Source organism: Globicephala melas, chromosome 14 (assembly GCF_963455315.2).
Source record: "Globicephala melas chromosome 14, mGloMel1.2, whole genome shotgun sequence".
Classification (NCBI taxonomy): domain Eukaryota; kingdom Metazoa; phylum Chordata; class Mammalia; order Artiodactyla; family Delphinidae; genus Globicephala; species Globicephala melas.
The window spans coordinates 27819671-27833657 of NC_083327.1; the positions used below are offsets into that span (position 1 = coordinate 27819671).

At 37.0% G+C, this 13987-nt stretch overlaps 1 long non-coding RNA gene across 5 annotated transcripts in view; it reads right to left on the minus strand.

Moving 5' to 3' along the window:
• The window catches only part of LOC138842316 (uncharacterized), a 128474-nt gene that overhangs the window by 96489 nt on the left and 17998 nt on the right, over positions 1-13987 (minus strand). For 4 of the 5 annotated variants that reach the window (XR_011376702.1, XR_011376704.1, XR_011376703.1 and 1 more), the window contains exon 2: positions 8774-8892. This is a non-coding gene — a long non-coding RNA (uncharacterized lncRNA). Of the gene's footprint in view, positions 1-8773; positions 8893-12106; positions 12413-13987 lie in introns of those variants that run through there. The other variant, XR_011376700.1, reaches the window with a different exon arrangement.

Below are 13987 nucleotides of genomic sequence, written 5' to 3' on the forward strand. Positions count from 1 at the left end.
GTGACAGCTGAAACTTTTGGTTCAAAACACATCATAATTTCTGATATATTTAAAACAGACAACACACACATTTCCAAAAAATTTCTACTCCTACTGCTGAAAGTTGTTTCAATTGGCCAGATATACCCAGCCTGTACTACTCAATTTAATCAGAACTTTGGGTTACTAGAATTGCTTCAATATTACCCCAAAACTTTAAAACAAATGTAGACTTCTATTGTTAATTGATATTGTCTAGCAAACATTAATTGATATTATATCATAAAAATTTAATATAACAATAGAAAATTTTCACAAAGTTCTGCAGAAGTTATATGCTGTAGAAGCCCAGTACAATTTTTCTTTGCATCTCTTCTTATACTGATTAATATTTCTTTTGTGCATCATTACTCTTCTAGAGACCAAATGAACTTAAAATTTATTACTCAGTTTAACTATATTGCTTGTAAGTCAACAAAATTCAAAATAGAGGAAGAAAATTGTACTTACTTGCTAATCAGTCAACATGACAAAATATAAACATAGGCTGACTTAAAATAATATTTTTGACCTGTAATAAAATGCTTGGTAATACTCTAAATAAAATAGAATTTCAGCTTTTAAAGGGCTTCAAACCAGAAGATTATTAAATTTAAAAAAATCAGACTTAAAAAAATTATAAAACAGAATGATAGCTTAGATGTGGAGAAATCAGGCATCCTCATAAGCTCTTATTTGGAGTTATAGCCGTTCTGACCCTCGATGTCAGCATAGAGAACAGTCAGCTATCAATATGAATAATAGCCCAGGACCATTAGATGAGAAAGAAATAAGCTTTCTTTTAAGGCACTGAAATTTTGGTGTCTATTCAGTCAGCCTACTAATCATTAATGTAGTCTCCATCTCTCCCCTCATCTACCTTTCTCTCTAGCCTCATCTTTTTAAATTAGGATTACTTGTGGTGTTACTCTATGCCTTTTATTTACTTTCCTGAGAAACTATCTGCCTTCAGTGCCTGGAGACTTATAAAAACTCTCATCTGTAATATAGCTAATAGAATTTGTCCAAGTTTAGAGTAATATTGGCATTTTCCCCCAGCTTCGAAGCTGAAAAATTATTTTTTACATACTTATTTTTATATGGACATTCCTATTGTTTAATGAAAGAACACTAAATGCCTGTTCTTACATTGACATACTTTACTAAAACTTTGATTTGGAATTCTTTTTTCTTCTTTTTATTAGTATTAATTTTTCAGTAATATATGTGAATTAATTATGCAATTTTTAATGAGAAAAAGGGGAAAAAGTTTTGTTACAGTAGGTATTTATCCCACTGCTCATGCACAGTGTTGAATTTAATTAAACCTTAAGTTCAGGTATAGACAAAAATTTCTGGCATTCTCAATCTGGCTTTCATTTCTTGGCAAAATCTTCTGCATGGGCCTGTCACAGTCACAAATATTGGCAAGACAGTGTACATCCAGAGGATGCTCTCTCTTTCTAGTTTTCATCTTCAATTCTCTTTGTCCAGAATTAGGAACTGAAAAGCTATGCCTTACTTCAAAATCTCTCATATGTAACTACTGAAACAATATTCCTGCCCATGGGAGCCAAACTCCCAACTCTGATTTTCCAAAGTCCCTAGATCATTCAAGGTCCATCTCTACTGTTGCCTGCTCTAGGAAGGTTCCGTGACTCCTCAAACAGATGTATTTAACATCTCCATTCATACAATTTTATTTAACACTTGCATGTGGTGCTTTCCAGACCAGGCCTTTTATCAGAGGAATCCTAATCTTTCTGTGCTTCTCGAATTGCAAGCTCCTCGAGGTCAGAGTCTATGTCTTGTTTGTCTTGATATCCTCTATACCCCTTAGACTGTAGAATACATATAAATGATGTTTGCTGAATTTAATTAATTTCCTTGAATTAAACTGAGCAAATATTCAACATAAGTCAATATTTCTGCTGTTTACCTGCCCCTGAAACTCTGCTTTCATGACATTTTCAGATGATAGGATTACTTTCTTCCAAGAGAAAGATAAGATGATAGTGGGCAAGAAGTACTGAAGTCTTAGATGGAATAAGCGGAAAGAAACTTGTTTCTGAAATCACTAATAGGAATATCTTTAGAAAAAAAAAACTTGAACAGCAGTTTTGGTGGCACAAAATCTAGAATTTTTAGATTTAGTTATGTATCAATTAACAAGATTGCTAGGGAGCCTAAGTAGTTTTTCAGACATTATGTCATTAGGAAATATATTCTAAGCTTCAAATACCTGGCTGAAACTGTGTTTCTGGAATAAAATACTTCCTTAGTAACAAACTATTATAGTAAAGAACAACTGGCACTGTCAGTAGCACAATCTATGAACAATCCTAAGAAGTGTATTCTCTGCAGTTCTCTCAATTTAGTTGATATACCGAGCTATATACAATGATAGATCTTTCTGAAATTTTATGATCCATCTTGAGTAGAAGGTTATGTAGTGTTGTCAGGCATAAGAGTGATGTGTACTCCACAAATATTTGTCATATCATAGAAAGCTTAAACTTTGGGAGGAAGAATACAACTGTCCTTGTTCTATTTAATCTCACTGAGTCACCATGTTTTGTTCTATATTTCAAGAGCACCTATAACTAACAAGGCAGCACTTTATTAAAATTACAGTGAAAATCCAGAAGTGGTATTTCCTAATCTGGACTTTGTTAGTCTATAATTTCCACCATAGGCTTTTTTAAAAAGTAGAGCAAACGGTTACAATCATTTCTGTTATTATTCACTAACTTTCACTCCAACAGAAGGAATTTCTACATTGCCCAAATTTAGAGGGATTTTTGTTTTCAAAAATTGCAATTAAATGTATTATATACATACAATGAAATATTATCCGTCCAATAAAAGAAGTGAAGTTCTGATATATGCTACAACCTCGATGAAATTTGAAAATATTATGCTGAATGAAATAGACCAGACGAAGGACAAACATTGTGTGATTCCATTTACATGTAATAGCTAGAAGAGGGAATTTAATACAAGCAAAAAGTAGCTTAGAGGTGACCTGGAGCTGGGGAGAAGAAGGGAAGGGAGTTATTTAACAGTTACTGCTTAATGGTTACAGAATTTCTATTTGAGCTGACAAAGTTTTGCAAACAGATAGTGATGATGGTTGTATAACATGGCAAATGTGATTAATGCCACTGAATTATACACTTAGAAATGGTTAAAATGTCAAAAATTTTACGTTACATATTTTACCACTATTTTAAAAAACTGGAAAATTTCAATTAATGAATGGTGGCATGACCAAAAAAATAGCATAACATTGAATTTTATGCCTGTTACCACTCTGATTACACTATAATTTTAAAAGTTCTTCCCCAAATATTGGAGTTAGATTTTTGAAACTGGTGGAAGAATTATCAATTAAAGAAATTAAGAATTTATTTGTAGGGGGTGGAATATGAATAATCTTATTAAACTGTTAAAATAAATTTCAAGTATGTACTTATATAACCATAATAAAGAATACTACATAATTTACAAAATAGAAAATATAAAAAATAAAGGCAGAATGCTAAATAAAAAGGCAATCAGTGATATTTTACTTTTCCTAATTTAATTGATTATTATCCAATATCTCTACCTTGATATTTGATTCCAAGAGATTTCTTTGAAATGATGCCAATAAATTTTTCACGACCATCATGAAAAAGGTAGTAAAGGTAATCAAACACAGCAGAGGGAGAAAAGTAGTTGAGACAAAGCAGTCCTCTCATTGTTCTTCCTCTCACAATATAATGAAAGCATTCAAGATTGTTAGAATCGAACTGTGAAAGTTTAATTGTTCAATTATCTGTTTGTGGTTTCAGCCGGTTCATATCCCTTGACCAACCAGTTTTTAGCATGTGAGATGGACGGAGGGCTTCTGAGTGGCCTTTTACTTTTGTAGAAAGTATGATACCCATGCACAGAGGTCATTCTTCTTCTCATTTACAGGCTACTTTGCAGCCACTTACACATGTGTAGAAAATATTTCAAGTCTTACTTAGAGGTCAATGTTTTTCTTAAATCCCACTACTTTGTTAGATAGTCTTAAATTATAGTGTAAAAAATTCAACTATTTTTGTAGTTTTTTCCCATTGATCCCAAAGCTCCTTTCTCTCTTATCACTTGATATAATCAAATCTTTAAGATTTCTTCTAATAGATTCTAAGAATGAGAATTTAACAATTGGAACTACCACTTGGTTCAATGTCACTGAATCTTTTCCAATCAAAAAAAAATTGTTTCGGTCACTATAGTGATATTTAATTTTCTTTTTCCACCAGAGAAAACCCGCAAAATCATTTTAAAGCTTCTGCCATTTTGCATGATAAAAAGATTATTTTACTTCATACATCAACTCCTTTATTCTCTAAAGAATAAAAAATGGAATAAGTATTTCATCCTTTGGATATAAATTGTGTGTTGATTTCAGTGAGATAAGTGATATGATTCAGCAGGTGTCTGGGACAATCTCTCTTTAGTCTTTTTTTGTCATAGGACTGGCTTCGTTGTGGGAGAATTGTTTTTGCCCGTGTTTTTCTGCCAATCCCAACTAAGTAGAGGAGAGTTATGCAATTTTGATACCCTCATCTATTCTTTTGACTTTTCCTCCTTAATGTTAGCATTCCTCACATCCCACCTGTACCAACAGCACTACTTTGAAGAGTTAAAGTAGAAAAGGAAGGAGAGTTTGAGAGAAAGCAACACAAAAGTTGACAAAAATATTTGATTTTAGAAGGTGCGAGAAAATTTAAAAATGTATCTCTATGAGAATAGTCTTAAATTTACAAATAAAAATTTGAGAAGATAGTGCAGATTTCCAATATACAACACCCAGTTTTTCCCATTATCAAAACACTGCATTAGTATGATATTTGTTATAGTTAAAAAGTCAATATTGATACTCTACTATCAGGTAAAGTCCATTGTTTATTCACATTTTTAAGTTTTTATTTAATATCTCTTTTCTGTTCCAGGATCATATTGATGATACCACATTACATTTAGTTGTCATACCTCCTTAGGTTCTTTCTGACTATGACAATTTATCAAACTTTTCCTGTTTTTAGTGATGCTGACTATTTTGAGTAGTACTGATTAGGTATTTTTGTAAGATGCCTCTCTATTGGATTTTGTTTTATGTTTTTCTCATGATTAGAATTGCGTTATAGGTTTAGGGTAGGAAGGTCACAGAGATAAAGTAGCATTTTCATCACATCAGATCAAGAGTAAAAGCAATCAACATGATTTATCATTGTTGATGTTGACCTTGATCACTTGCTGAGGTAGTGACTGTCAAATTTCTCCACTATAAAGTTGTTCTATTTTTCCCCTCTTTGGAAGAAAATAAAACTCACAGACTACATTTAAGGGATGAGGAGTTATGCTCTCTCTACTTGAGGGCAGAGTATGTACATAAATTATTTGGAACTCTTCTACATGGGATATTTGCTTATTTTTCTCACCTATTAAGTTATCCAAACTTTTATTTATATAACTATGTATTCATAGACACTTATTTTATACTTTATTTTATTGCTCAAATTGTTCCAGAATTGGCCATTGGTAGCTCTTTCAGTTGGCTTCTGTGTCCCTTTGATATACCCCATAAACGTATTTGTGCTTTTTATTTTTTACCACTTTGTTACTTTCTGATACTTCAAGATACTATAGGCTCATCTTGTGTATTTCCTGCCCCAATCCTAGAAGCTGGCATTTCCCCAGGGAGCCCTGGTTCCAGTCATTGGAGAATGCTATTAAGAAACCAAGATCTGGGCACTAGGTCTACTTGCTACTAAAGGAGTGTCATTCCTTTTAGGCTCTTTCAGCTGCATAAATTAAGCTCTTTCTTTGCGTAAATTAAGCTTTCTTCTTTGGCTGTAAAGTTCTACATGTTTTGACACATGCATAATGTCATGTATCCACCATTATAGTATCATACAGGATAGTTTCACTACCCTAAAAAATCCCTGTACTTTGATTATTCAGTTCTTCTTCTATACTCCCAACCCCCTGGCAACCACTCATCTTTTTACTGTCTCTATAGTTTGTCTTTTTCAGAATGGCATACAGTTGTAATCATTATACTTCAGACTGGATTCTTTCACAGAGCCATATGATTTAAGTTTCCTCCATGTTTTTTCATCATGTGATAACTCATATCTTTTTATCATTGAATACTAATGCATTGTATGGATGTGCTGCAGTCTGTTTATACATTCACCTTGCAGGTTTTTACATATACATAAATTTTTAATCAATTGGGAAAATACCTAGAAGTTCAATTGCTGAATTATATGGTAAAATTATGCTTCCTTTTTTTATTTCTAAATTTTTCTCTCTCCACTAGCCAACTAAATATGGCATTGTGCGATGTTTGTCTCAGGTGATTTCTCCTTTATGGCAATTAGGACTTCATTGACTTTAACGACTATGTTAAAGGTTAAGAAACTTTTGAAAAAAATTTAAATTAGAGATATCTGGTAAGATATGATTGATGAAAGTCATGCTTATTCTATTTTTTCCTATGATAGGGAAGTCTACCAAAATGAATATAAAGAGAAAAGAATATCTACAATGCAACTAGGAAATTGTTACAATTTTAAAAAGTAGTTTCTCTGGAAGTTATTCACTGAACACATTACAGTTTGGACCAAATTAATAAAGTATACCAAGAGATGATATGTATTTCTCAAGGTCTTTAACAATTACAGATTTACCTCATTTCAAATAGCAAAGACCTGCAAGACTCAAATAATGATATATTTTTGGAACAAGGAAGAATGATAAGAAAGGTGGACAGGCAAAGGAGAAAACAAAAAAATACCTGAGTGGGCCATTTTCACTATACAGAACAAAACATGTTTAAATGAATATACCTAAAAAGGAACAAACAAAGTGAAAATGATGAGAAAGAGATGGTAGATATGGGAAAAGCAAAAGGAGATCTAAAATATAGAGAAGAAAACAGAGTAAATGGAGCAGAAAAAAATTTAAAGATGTAAATGAAGTAAAGGAGAGCTGAGTTTGTTAATCAAAAAAAATGCTGTTCCCCAAAAAATTATTTTGACGTTATTGAATATCAAACATGGGTATTAGGTGGAAAACTAACATTCATATACAAGAAGAATTAAAAATCAGTTTGTATAAGTAAAACTATTTTTAAAAAGAATATCAAGACTGAAATATAACACTGATGTGAATCTACTGGGAAATATATATATATATATATATTTCATATTAAAATTAAGGCAACCAAGACATTAATCTAAATAAAGAATTCTGGAATGGAGAATCTTTGTTTAATCATTTCAGAAAAAAAGGTATTGATAGATATTAATAATGTTAGGATAAAAAAACTAAGAAAATTCAGGTGTTTGGAGGATAGAAGTTGAGAGTATGTGCATACACGTGTTAATATATGCATATTTCAGAATACAGAATAAATCAATACCATCCTAAGTAGGTAAATTTTTTAAAAACCCTCCCCTTCACCCTAGTGAAATGGACTGCAAAGGTGTCAATCACCCAGAAGGCTTCCAGATGTTATCTTTGCTTTGTAAACAACAGTTTTGAACAATCAGTTTCAAGTCTTTGGATGAAACCTCCCCCTGAACAGCTGACAGCTAATCTGAATACTTCTCTATCCCTCACCAAATATTTGCAAGGCCAGTCTCCCCCAGTCCTAGAAAAAGTTAGTATTAAGATGATGACAGAGTCTCGTTCCTGGATCAGTGTCCTTTGCAATTTCCCATTGTAGTTTCACTGCATGCCTCTCTGAGAAAAGATAAGAATGTAAAGGAACAACATGCTTCATCTTACTGTCCCTCTGATTATAAATTTCCCCAATAATACCTATTTTTGTGCCTATACAAGGTGGCCTTGTGACATGTGCCTTTGCCTACCACTCTGCAAGACTGTACCACTCTACAGGACAAATTCATGCTTCAGTTCTCTTTAAAATATTTATATCCCTTTAAGCACCAAAGTTCTATTTGGCATATAACAATTAATTAGGTCATAAATTCACTAGTTACATTTTAGTGTTCTTAATAAGATTTAAGAGAAACCAAATTCTCATCAGCAATACATCCACAAATCACATTTCAGAATGTTACTTCTGAAGGCAATAAGTTCAATACTTTATTGATTCTAATTACATGCAATTTGAAGGGCACAATTTTCTATACTGACAATGAGTTCTGGGGGTGCACCAGATCTAGCCCTCAATATCTCATATATGATGTGGGAAAGTGATCATTAACCTGTCATTGAAAGTCATCTATAACTATGATTCATAAACTGAAGAAAAAGTAGAAATATATAAAGTACAAAAGATAAGCATTCTTTAAATGGTAGTAGAAATATAATACAATAGTTTGCCTAAATTTTAAATTTCTGGCAATAAATAATTATGTGTTAGGTAGTGTACATCTGTGCTACTTTAAGAGAACTTACAACACAGTTCTTCAAGCAAAAATGGAAGCTTATTCTCTCTCATATAACAGCCTCAGGTGGAGGGGCTATCAAAGTAGTTCTCTATGAAGTCATACAAGGATGCAGATTCCATCCTGCTGCTTTGTCATGTCTTCAGTTAGTTTTTATCTACATGATTATAGCAAACTCACACCATAACTTCTGTGTTTCAATTTAAGCCAAGAGTGGAAAAAGAAGTGAATGGTAAGCGGTTTCCTCTTTAGAGGCTGTGACTGCTTTAGAGGTTGTGACTGCACACATAACTTACCTTCGCATTCCATGAGCCAGAATGAAGTCATGTAGCTACACCTGGCTCCAGGGGAGGCTGGGAAATATAGTCTGTAGCTGGATAGATGCAGCTGAACTTGAACTTGGAGGTTTCTGTTACTGCAGGGAAAAAAAGAACATATACTAGAAACGATTAATCTGTGTGTGTGTGTGTGTGTGTGTGTGTGTGTGTGTGTGTGTGTGTTGAAGATTGCTACCCTGCCTTCTGTGCAGGGAGAAGCAGTAAAAAGGTCTTTTGTATAGATGTTTTCTGAAAATTTTTAAACAGGCCACTGACAAACAGCCAGAATGCAGGATATGAAATGTTTCACCATGCTTTTCTTGTCTAATTCCAATTATTTTCTTTAAGATCTCTTATTTTAAGCTTCGCTTCCTAGTTCATGTTTCCTGAAGAAAACTCAGCAAAAAGCAGAAAGGGTTTACTCCTCAACCCAAATTGACCTCAAAGAAATGAAACTGCTAGAGTTTGGGTATCCCACCCAAGCACCCCACAACTAACCTTCGCAGCAGTATTCCTGTGTGTAGTAAGCTGCGATGACCCAATGACACTAAAGTTGCATTCATTCATTCACTACTATGCATTCTGAACCCCACCACTTCTTACCCTCCACTGCTACAGTCCTACATCAAGCTATGACTGTCAATCACCAGGGATGCTGCAACTGGTCACCCCACTTCTATCTCTCCTTCTAAGAGGAATTTTCCACGTAGTACCCCAAATGATTATGAATCAGATCACATCGCCATCCTACTGAAGTTCTCCACTGAAATCCCCATCACAATTAAGATAAATCCCAAATTCTTTACCATGACTCTCCATGTTTTAGCCCAAGCCTACCTCTTAAAACCCCATTTTCTACCACTCTGCTGAACAACTAGACCTCCTGTGTTAACTCTTCCATTGCATAAAGGATGAAATAGATCACAATATTTCCTCTTCTTATGATCAAAGAACTCATTTCTGTGCTTTCATAATTGAAGATTGTAGCAACCCCAACCTTAAGCCCTGTCATAGACCTCCCATTTTTAACATTTGGAGTATTCTCTAGCTGAAAAGAAATAGGTCAGGGACATCAGCCTGGGTTTGAACTTTTAACTAACTAGTAACCAGGAGTCATGTCTACGGCCTTTGAGATAATCATGTTACAGATAGTTACTTTGTTTTCTAACTTCTTCCTCATATTTCTCTTCATGACTGGGCTCCACTGGAAGTTAAATATTTTCTTATGGAAGAAGTAAAGCTAGGTGCCAATATGCTGTAGAAGGGAAGCATAGAAAATTGTGGACTAGTATAATGAACTCAATCTCTTATGTCTCCACAGGCAGAGCAAGATCTCAGTATGGAGACTGGAGGAGGTTCCACTGAATGTCCTTTACCGCTAATGTAATACATGTGTATTGCTACAGAATAGTTGGTATTTCATAAATGTCACATTGCTTTATTATTTTTATATGTGATTTGAACCCTATTTACCAAGATTACTTTTAAAAATTTCCATGTCAGTAATATTTCTAGGTTGTTTACCACTCTTTTGATTTGGGTTATGCAGGGTCCCAGAAAACGGGGAAGAGCTCTTGTCTTCAATTGGTGGTATCAAGAAAGAGGTCACTCCTCACTTCAGTCTTTGACATAACTTGCCTCCTCGCCAGAACTTTGTACAATCCCAAAGTATAAGGCTTCCAACTACAAAAACCCATATTTTCTCCCAGTGATTTCTTTTTCCAGAGGAGGCAATATATAATGGCTAATAATATAGAACTTGGAATCAGGCTGCCCCAAGATTTGAATCCTGGCACCAGGCAACTTATTGGCTACGTGATCTTAGACATGTCATTTAACCTTTCTTTCTCTCAGTTGCCTCACCTATAAACTGAGGATAATAATAATAGCACCTATCTCAAGGTTTTTATGAAGATCAAATAGGATAAAATCCTTGAAGACCTTCTCAGATTTTGCACAGTGTAAGTCCTCAGTAAATGTTAGTTTGTTATTGTTGTTGTGCTGGACATATTCTGAAACCCAGATCAGAGAACCACCCTATTGTGTCTCCTAGCCCATCCCCAGGGGGAAAGAGGCTCATGAATTTCCCAGGTAGGAGGAAAGGTGGAAAGTGAGCTAATGATGCTATAGTTGGAGAAAAAATGATGAAATTAGATTTGCACTGTTATTCTGCAGCCTTTACCTATTAATAAATGACTTTGCTACATTAATCTCTCTCTCTCCTCCAATACTCCATTTCATGCCCCCCCAACTTTGTCCTCATTGTCTAAGGTCTTTGACCCCTTCCTCAGGTCAGACACACACTACCCCTACCTAAAGGATAGCAGGTCCTAGTCCCTTCTTATATCTTATAAACTGTAATCTCTGCTGCTTTGAGCCATGTCCAGATGCCACCTTCTCTGTTCCTGGAGACTGCAGTGGGAAGGCATTAGGTTGATTCCCATAGGGTGGGAAACAGAAGGACTGAGGGCTGCAACCCTAGCCTCTCTTTAGCCACTGTGAAGATGTGCAGCTAAATTATCTTTCTACAAATATGACTCAAATTATGAGATTCAAATTATTTCTTGAAAATCAGCCAATCTAGTCTACACATTGTATATGTATTTATTCATTCATTATGTAACATAATGAAAGGCCAACCAAATTGACTAAATTATTTGCATGTTCACCTGGACAAAAGGCACCATGTTCATATAATTATTTTATAATCTGGTTATTTTTTAACAATAGTTACAGTTTTATGCCAACACACCCTGGAAAAGGCAATTTCACAGTACTTTATATATGGGTACATGTTACACAGTTCATAGTCCCCAATTTTCTCTCTAGAAGGATTGGCCTGAGGGGCAAGGATGTGACAGTAGAAGGATTACAAAGGATATATGAAAACAAAAGTGCAGAAATATCCCTATTTTAAACACCAAGTCACCATTTATAAGTTATATGACCTTAATCATGGTTTAATCTCTCTGAGCCTCAGTTTTTCTGGTTCTAAAAATGTGGCTATTTATATTAATTATTTAAAATTAGATCTAAATAAAAGCTATAGGAGCTTCCGGGAAGATGGCGGAAGGGTAAGACGCGGTGACCACTTTCCGCCCCACAGATACACCAGAAATACATCTACATGTGGAACAACTCCTACAGAACACCTACTGAACACTGGCAGAAGACCTCAGACCTCCCAAAAGGCAAGAAAACCCCACATACCTGGGTAGGGCGAAAGAAAAAAGAATAAACAGAGACCAAAGGATAGGGACGGGACCCGCACCAGTGGGAGGGAGCCGTGAAGGATGAAAAGTTTCCACTCACTAGGAAGCCCCTTCTCGGGCGGAGACTGCGGGTGGCGGAGGCAGGAAGCTTCGGAGCCGCGGAGGAGAGCACAGCCACAGGGGTGTGGAAGGCAAAGCGGAGAGATTTCCACACAGAGGATCGGTGCCGACCGGCACTCACCAGCCCGAGAGGCTTGTCTGCTCCACCCTCCGGGGCGGGCGGGGCTCGGAGCTGAGGCTCGGGCTTTGGTCGGAGCGCCGGGAGAGGACTGGGGTTGGTGACGTGAACACAGCCTGCAAGGGGTTAGTGCGCCACAGCTAGCCGGGAGGGAGTCCGGGGAAAAGTCTGGACCTGACGAAGAGGCAAGAGACTTTTTCTTACCTCTTTCTTTCCTGGTGCACGAGGAGAGGGGATTAAGAGCACTGCTTAAAGGAGCTCCAGAGACGGGCGCGAGCCGCGGCTAAAAGCGCGGACCCCGGAGACGGGCATGACACTAAGGCTGCTGCTGCCGCCACCAAGAAGCCTGTGTATGAGCACAGGTCACTATCCACACCCCCCTTCCGGGGAGCTTGTGCATCCAGCCACTGCCAGGGTCCCGGGATCCAGGGACAACCCCCCCCCCCCCCCCGGACGCACGGCACGCCTCAGGCTGGTGCAACGTCACGCGGCCTCTGCCGCCGCAGGCCCGCCCCGCAGGCAGTGCCCCTCCCTCCCCTCCGGCTTGAGTGAGCCAGAGCCTCAGAATCAGCGGCTCCTTTAACCCCGTCCTGTCTGAGCGAAGAACGGAAGCCCTCCAGCGACCTACACGTAGAGGCGGGGCCAAATCCAAAGCTGAGCCCCTGGGAGCTATGAGAACAAAGAACAGACAGGGAAGTCTCTCCCAGCAGCCTCAGAAGCAGCGGATTAAAGTTCCACAATCAACTTGATGTACCCTGCATCTCTGGAATACGTGAATAGACACGAATCATCCCAAATTGAGGAGGTGGACTTTGAGAGCAAGATTTATGATTTTTTCCCCTTTTCCTCTTTTTGTGAGTGTGTATGTGTATGCTTCTGGGTGAGATTTTGTCTGTATAGCTTTGCTGTCACCATTTGTCCTAGGGTTCTATCCGTCCGTTTTTGTTTTTGTTTTTTTCCTTTTTTTCTTAATAATTATTTTTTATTTTAATAACTTTATTATATTTTATCTTCCTTTATTTTATTTTACTTTATCTTCATTCTTTCGTTTTTTCCTTCCTTCCTCCCTCTTTCCCTCCCTCCTTCCTTCCTTTCTTTCTTTCTTTCTACTTCTACTAATTCTTTCTTTCTACTTTTTCTCCCTTTTATTCTGAGCCATATGGATGAAAGGCTCTTGGTGCTGCAGCCAGGAGTCTCTGCTGTGCCTCTGAGGTGGGAGAGCCAACTTCAGGACACTGGTCCACAAGAGACCTCCCAGCTCCACATAATATCAAACGGTGAAAATCTCCCAGAGATCTCTATCTCAACACCAAGACCCAGCTTCACTCAACGACCAGCAAGCTACATTGCTGGACACCCTATGCCAAACAACTAGCAAGACAGGAACAAGGCCCCATCCATTACAAGAGAGGCTGCCTAAAATCATAATAAGGCCACAGACACCCCAAAACACACCTGGTGGTGGACCTGCCCACCAGAAAGACAAGATCCAGCCTCATCCACCAGAACACAGGCACTAGTACCCTCCACCAGGAAGCCTACACAACCCACTGAAACAACCTTAGCCACTGGGGACAGACGCCAAAAACAATGGGAACTACGAACCTGCAGCCTGCAAAAAGGAGACCCCAAACACAGTAAGATAAGCAAAATGAGAAGACAGAAAAACACACAGCAGATGAAGGGGCAAGATAAAAACCCACCAGACCTAAAAAATGAAGAAGAAATAGGCAGTCTACCTGA